The sequence below is a fragment of the Podarcis cretensis genome (genome assembly GCF_951804945.1).
Source record: "Podarcis cretensis genome assembly, chromosome: 6".
In the NCBI taxonomy this organism is placed as follows: domain Eukaryota; kingdom Metazoa; phylum Chordata; class Lepidosauria; order Squamata; family Lacertidae; genus Podarcis; species Podarcis cretensis.
In genome coordinates, this window is record NC_137175.1 from 94,766,472 (window position 1) to 94,772,362 (window position 5,891).

Consider the following 5,891-nt stretch of genomic DNA (forward strand, 5'->3'; position numbering starts at 1 on the left):
CGCAAATCCACGGGTTAGGGGGCGCAAATTACTTGCCTTGCCCCGGGTGCTGACAACCCACGCTACGCCACTGCACACATCTGCAGTGTGGGGTACAAGGGAACTTTCAGGTGGTGAATTCAAATAGTGATGAATTAACAAACAACGGTTAGAAAGGAGGATGAGTCCTGCCAGGAAAAGGGGAGAGGGGGCAATCCTGATTGGATAACCGATACTGTGCCATACAAATTGGTCCAACTTAAGCCATCACTCAGCCAGTTTTATCTCTCATTTTGGCGGTCCAGCAAGCACGGCCTGCACGGAAAATGCAACTGCCATTCCAAATAAGAGTAATAAATCATGTTTCAGCCACTTTGGGGAGCCTGCAGGACTGTGAACAAATTAGCATGTACTCGTTTCAAATTAATGGATCATTTTCCGGGGCTAACATAAACCATCCCTTCCACTCTCTGTACCTGAGCAATATCCATTTCCATATTCTATTTAAATTAGCACTAGGTATGAAGGAGATTGGGACGCAGGTGGCGCTGTGGGTAAAAACCTCAGTGCCTAGGACTTGCCGATCGAAAGGTCGGCGGTTCGAATCCCTGTGGCGGGGTGCGCTCCCGTCGTTCGGTCCCAGCGCCTGCCAACCTAGCAGTTCGAAAGCACCCCCGGGTGCAAGTAGATAAATAGGGACCGCTTACAAGCGGGAAGGTAAACGGCGTTTCCGTGTGCGGCTCTGGCTCTGGCTTTGGCTCTGGCCAGAGCAGCGATGTCACGCTGGCCACGTGACCCGGAAGTGTCTCCGGACAGCGCTGGCCCCCGGCCTCTTGAGTGAGATGGGCGCACCAACCCCAGAGTCTGGCAAGACTGGCCCTTACGGGCAGGGGTACCTTTACCTTTACCTTTATGAAGGAGATTAGTGATGTATGGAATGTATGTATGCATGGAATAGTGATGTATGGAAGTGAGAGCTGGACGCTGATCACCGAAGAATTGATGCTTTTGAATTATGGTGCTGGAGGAGACTCTTGAGAGTCCCATGGGCTGCAAGAAGATCAAACCTATCCATTCTAAAGGAAATCAGCCCGGAGTGCTCACTGGAAGGACAGATTGTGAAGCTGAGGCTCCAATACTTTGGCCACCTCATGAGAAGAGAAGACTCCCTGGAAAAGACCCTGATGTTGGGAAAGATTGAGGGCACAAGAAGAAGGGGACGAGATGGCTGGACAGTGTTCTCGAAGCTACCAGCATGAGTTTAACCAAACTGCGGGAGGCAGTGGAAGACAGGAGTGCCTGGTGTGCTCTGGTCCATGGGGTCATGAATAGTTGGAAACGACTAAACGACTAAACAACAACAACATGAAGGAGAGGCTGCGTTTTAAGCCTGGAGGAAAAGTGGGGGCAGGGGGAATGAGTGACTGTCTCGCCAGAGTGGTGCCTGCTCTAGTTATCTCTCACTTGGACTCCTGCAATGCGCTCTATGTGGGGCTACCTTTGAAGGTGACCCAGAAACTGCAACTACTCCATAATGCGGTAGCTAGACTGGTGACTGGGAGTGGCCGCCGAGACCACATAACACCGGTCCTGAAAGACCTACCAGTACATTGGCTCCCAGTACGTTTCCAAGCACAATTCAAAGTGTTGGTGCTGACCTTTAAATCCCTAAACGGCCTCAGTCCAGTATATCTGAAGGAACATCTCCAGCCCCAACATTCTGCCCAGACACTGAGGTCCACCTCCAAGGGACTTCTGCCGGTTCCCTCACTGTGAGAAGTGAGGTTTCAGGGAACCAGGCAGAGGGCCTTCTTGGTGGTGGCGCCCGCCCTGTGAAATGCCCTCCCATCAGATGTCAAGAAAATAAACTACTATCTGACTTTTAGAAGACATCTGAAGGCAGCCCTGTTTAGGGAAGTTTTTAATGTTTGAAGTTTTATTCTGTTTTTAATGTTCTGTTGAAAGCCGTCCAGAGTGGCTGGAGAAACCCAGCCAAAAGGGCGGGGTAGAAATAATAAATTATTATTATTATTATTATTATTATTATTATTATTTATTTTTGCTCAGCAAAAAAAGAAGACTTGGCTTGTCAAGATATTCATGGTGGCAGGTGAGAGGATTTTGGAGCAACATGTTGGAATAGCATTTATTGGGGGAGGTGTCGTGTTGTAAATGGCACTCAGACCTGGGGTTTATGTGGAGAGCTGGTGATTTGGGGCAGCAGGAAAGCCAGTGAATGGATTTGGGCAAGGAAAGCGTGGAAATGTGGCACATTTGGGTTTGACGGTGAGGGGTTTTTGGAAGAGTTAACCACTAGTGGTACATGGGAGGGTAATGATTTTTTTGGGTGGGGGTGGGGAATAATGATTTCTGGATATCTGCTGGGTAGGGAATTATGAGAAAAAGACTCAGCCTTAGGTGTTCCTTTGTAATGGTTTTAAAGCTATCTTCAGGTTTGGGTTTTTTTGTGTGTGTGTTTTTAGAGAGGTTGAGTAGCACACTAAAACAATTTTTTCTCATTTTTAATGGTACATTCGTAAATTGCCTTGAGGGGCGTGCAAAGGGCAACTCATACATTTGTTTCGCAAAACCAACACACCACTTTCTCAATTGTAGAGAATGTAGAGAACCTCAACTCCGGCTGTAATGACAAGTCATCTATTCCAGCATGATTTTTCTTAAAGTGGACCAGCAGCTTGGAAACTTGCAGGCAGGGGCCTAGTTGTCTTCATGAGATTCCGCTCCTTTATTTATTACTTCGTAAAATTATATACCGCTTGATTGCAGGGGGAGGGACTTCAAAGTGGTCTGAGAAAAAAAGCTTACAGAAGTAAAAATCCTAAAACAGATTAAAATCACTTCAGCTTTTTGAGTATCTGGGTAGCTTATCTAAACAAGAACTTTTAAAAAAAAAAATACTTGCTGAGCCAACCAGGCTCTGGGCTCTCAGCAGTTAAAAGGTGTTTTGTTGGTTTGTTCTTGCTTTCATTACGTGTTTTATTTTATGACGTATAAACGTCCCTTTTTAACCAGGCCTTTGGCTGATCTGATTGACATCCTATGCTCTTTAAAAATGAGAGGTGTGTGTGTGTGTGTTATTGGGTTGTTGTTTTTATTTCAATTGTACATATTGTGGTTTTTATGTTGCTCTTTTCCATGAACCGCCCTGAGACCTCCAGGTATAGGGTGGTATATAAATTCAATAAATAAATAAAGCAAACAAATATTTTGCCTTCCCGTTTCGTTTTGTGGGGTTTGGGGGGGGTTGCATTTTTTAGGTTGAAAAGCACCCTGACATTTTTGGGTATTGGGCGGTATAGCAATTCAATAAATAAATAAAATAAATAAATATTTTGCGTTCCTGGGTTGTTTTTTCCCTTTTGCATTTTTAGGCCGCGAACCACCCTGACATATTCAGATGAAAACAAAAATGCCATTGATTTATGAATAAAATAATCGATGAACCTTCCCCTCCGCAGAAGTTTCCAAAGGGCCTTATGCTCTCCCAAGCAGCAGGTTGAATGAATGAAAGAATTAATCTTTATTTGCATCGGCCATCACAATAAAACAACAATACAATATACAAAGAATAGAAATAAAAAAGTCAGTTATATAAAATACATTTTAGGGTTTTGGCCCAAGTAGCAGGTTCACGTAAAGAAATGGGAAGAAGAAGAAGAAGAAGAGTTTGGATTTGATATCCCGCCTTTCACTCCCTTTAAGGAGTCTCAAAGCGGCTAACATTCTCCTTTCCCTTCCTCCCCTGCAACAAACACTCTGTGAGGTGAGTGGGGCTGAGAGACTTCAGAGAAGTGTGACTGGCCCAAGGTCACCCAGCAGCTGCATGTGGAGGAGCGGGGAATCGAACCCAGTTCCCCAGATTACGAGACTACCGCTCTTAACCACTACACCACACTGGCTCACCTGATCACCTCATCTGTCTCCTGAGAAATTTCTATGTGGGACAAGAAGCTACAATTAGAACTGGATATGGAACAAGTGATTGGTTCAAAATTGGGAAAGGAGTACGACAAGGCTGTATAATGTCTCCCGGATTATTTAACTTACATGCAGAATTCATCATGCGAAAGGCTGGGCTGGATGAATCCCTAGCTGGAATTAAGATTGCTGGAAGAAATATCAACAACCTCAGATGTGCAGATGACACAACATTGATGGCAGAAAGTGAGGAGGAATTAAATAACCTTTTAATGAGGGTGAAAGAGGGGCAGCTGCGAGGGGCGATCCATTCTGAAGGAAATCAGCCCTGAGTGCTCAATGGAAGGACAGATCGTGAAGCTGAGGCTCCCATACTTTGGCCACCTCATGAGAAGAGAAGACTCCCTGGAAAAGACCCTGATGTTGGGAAAGATGGAGGGCACAAGGAGAAGGGGGCGACAGAGGACGAGATGGTTGGACAGTGTCATAGAAGCTACCGGCATGAGTTTGACCAAACTGCGGGAGGCAATGGAAGACAGGAGTGCCTGGTGTGCTCTGGTCCATGGGGTCACGAAGAGTTGCACACGACTAAACAACACCAACAACACCTTATTGCGAGGCTTACAGAAATACCAAACTTTTGTGATCTGCAGGTGGTAGAGAGCAGGCGTGTGCCTAGAAGTTGGCAGGGTGCAAAAAACCACCCCTCTCCACTCTGGCTCAGAGAGGCTAGAACAGGGGTCTCCAAACTAAGTCCGTGGGCCAGATCAGGCCCAACAGATTCATTTAACCGGCCCGCAGCAACCCCCACCACCTGCCTGCTCTTACCGGCGCTGCGCTGCTGCCCACCTCCGGGTCAGAGCAGCGCTGGAAATAGCTTGTGTGCATGCACAAGCATTATTTCTCGTGCACATCCAGGTTGGAGGCCCGTGCACATGCACACAAGCTATTTCTGGTGCTCCTCTGACCTGTAAGTGGGGCAGCTGCGAGGGGCGATCCATTCTGAAGGAAATCAGCCCTGAGTGCTCAATGGAAGGACAGATCGTGAAGCTGAGGCTTCAGTACTTTGGCCACCTCATGAGAAGAGAAGACTCCCTGAAAAAGACCCTGATGTTGGGAAAGGGGAGAAGGGGACGACAGAGGACGAGATGGTTGGACAGTGTTCTCGAAGCTACCAGCATGAGTTTGACCAAACTGCGGGAGGCAGTGGAAGACAGGAGTGCCTGACGTGCTCTGGTCCAGGGGGTCACGAAGAGTTGGACACGATTAATAATAATAATAATAATAATAATAATAATAATAATAATAAAAATAAAATTTTATTTATACCCCGCCCTCCCCAGCCAAGGCCGGGCTCAGAGCGGCTTACAAGCAATAATAAAAACAAGATGAATGATTACAAACTTAAAAAGCTCAAAAGCTCTTTGAAATAATAATAATAATAATAATAATAATAATAATACTGTATTTTTGGTTTTTATGGAAGCCGCCCAGAGTGGCTGGGAAGGCCCAGCCAGATGGGCGGGATATAAATAATAAATTATTATTATTATTATTATTATAAAAACAAAAATAAAATACAACATTAAAATAATGGAACATTAAAATATTAAAATGTAGCCTCATCGCAGGAGGAGAAGGAAAAGAAAACGACTAAACAACAACAACAAGAAGCAGGTTCACGTGGACCGGCTGCTTTGCAAAGGATGCTCTGGTCCAGGCACACACAAGCCCCGCCCCTCACCTCCCTCCTCCCTCCTCCCTCCCTCCCTCGCCTTCGCCCCGCCCGTTTCAGAAAGGGGCGGGCCTTCCTTCGGCTCCCGCTTCACGTGACTGGAGGGCCTCCGCCTTCCTTCCTCCAATGGGGAACCTTCCCTTTCTCTCCCCGTGCTTGGCGAAAGAGAGGGCGGGGAGTCACGTGAGCAGAGGGAGCCTATAGCCGAGCGGGCTGGCGGCTGTTGGGCGGGAAAGAA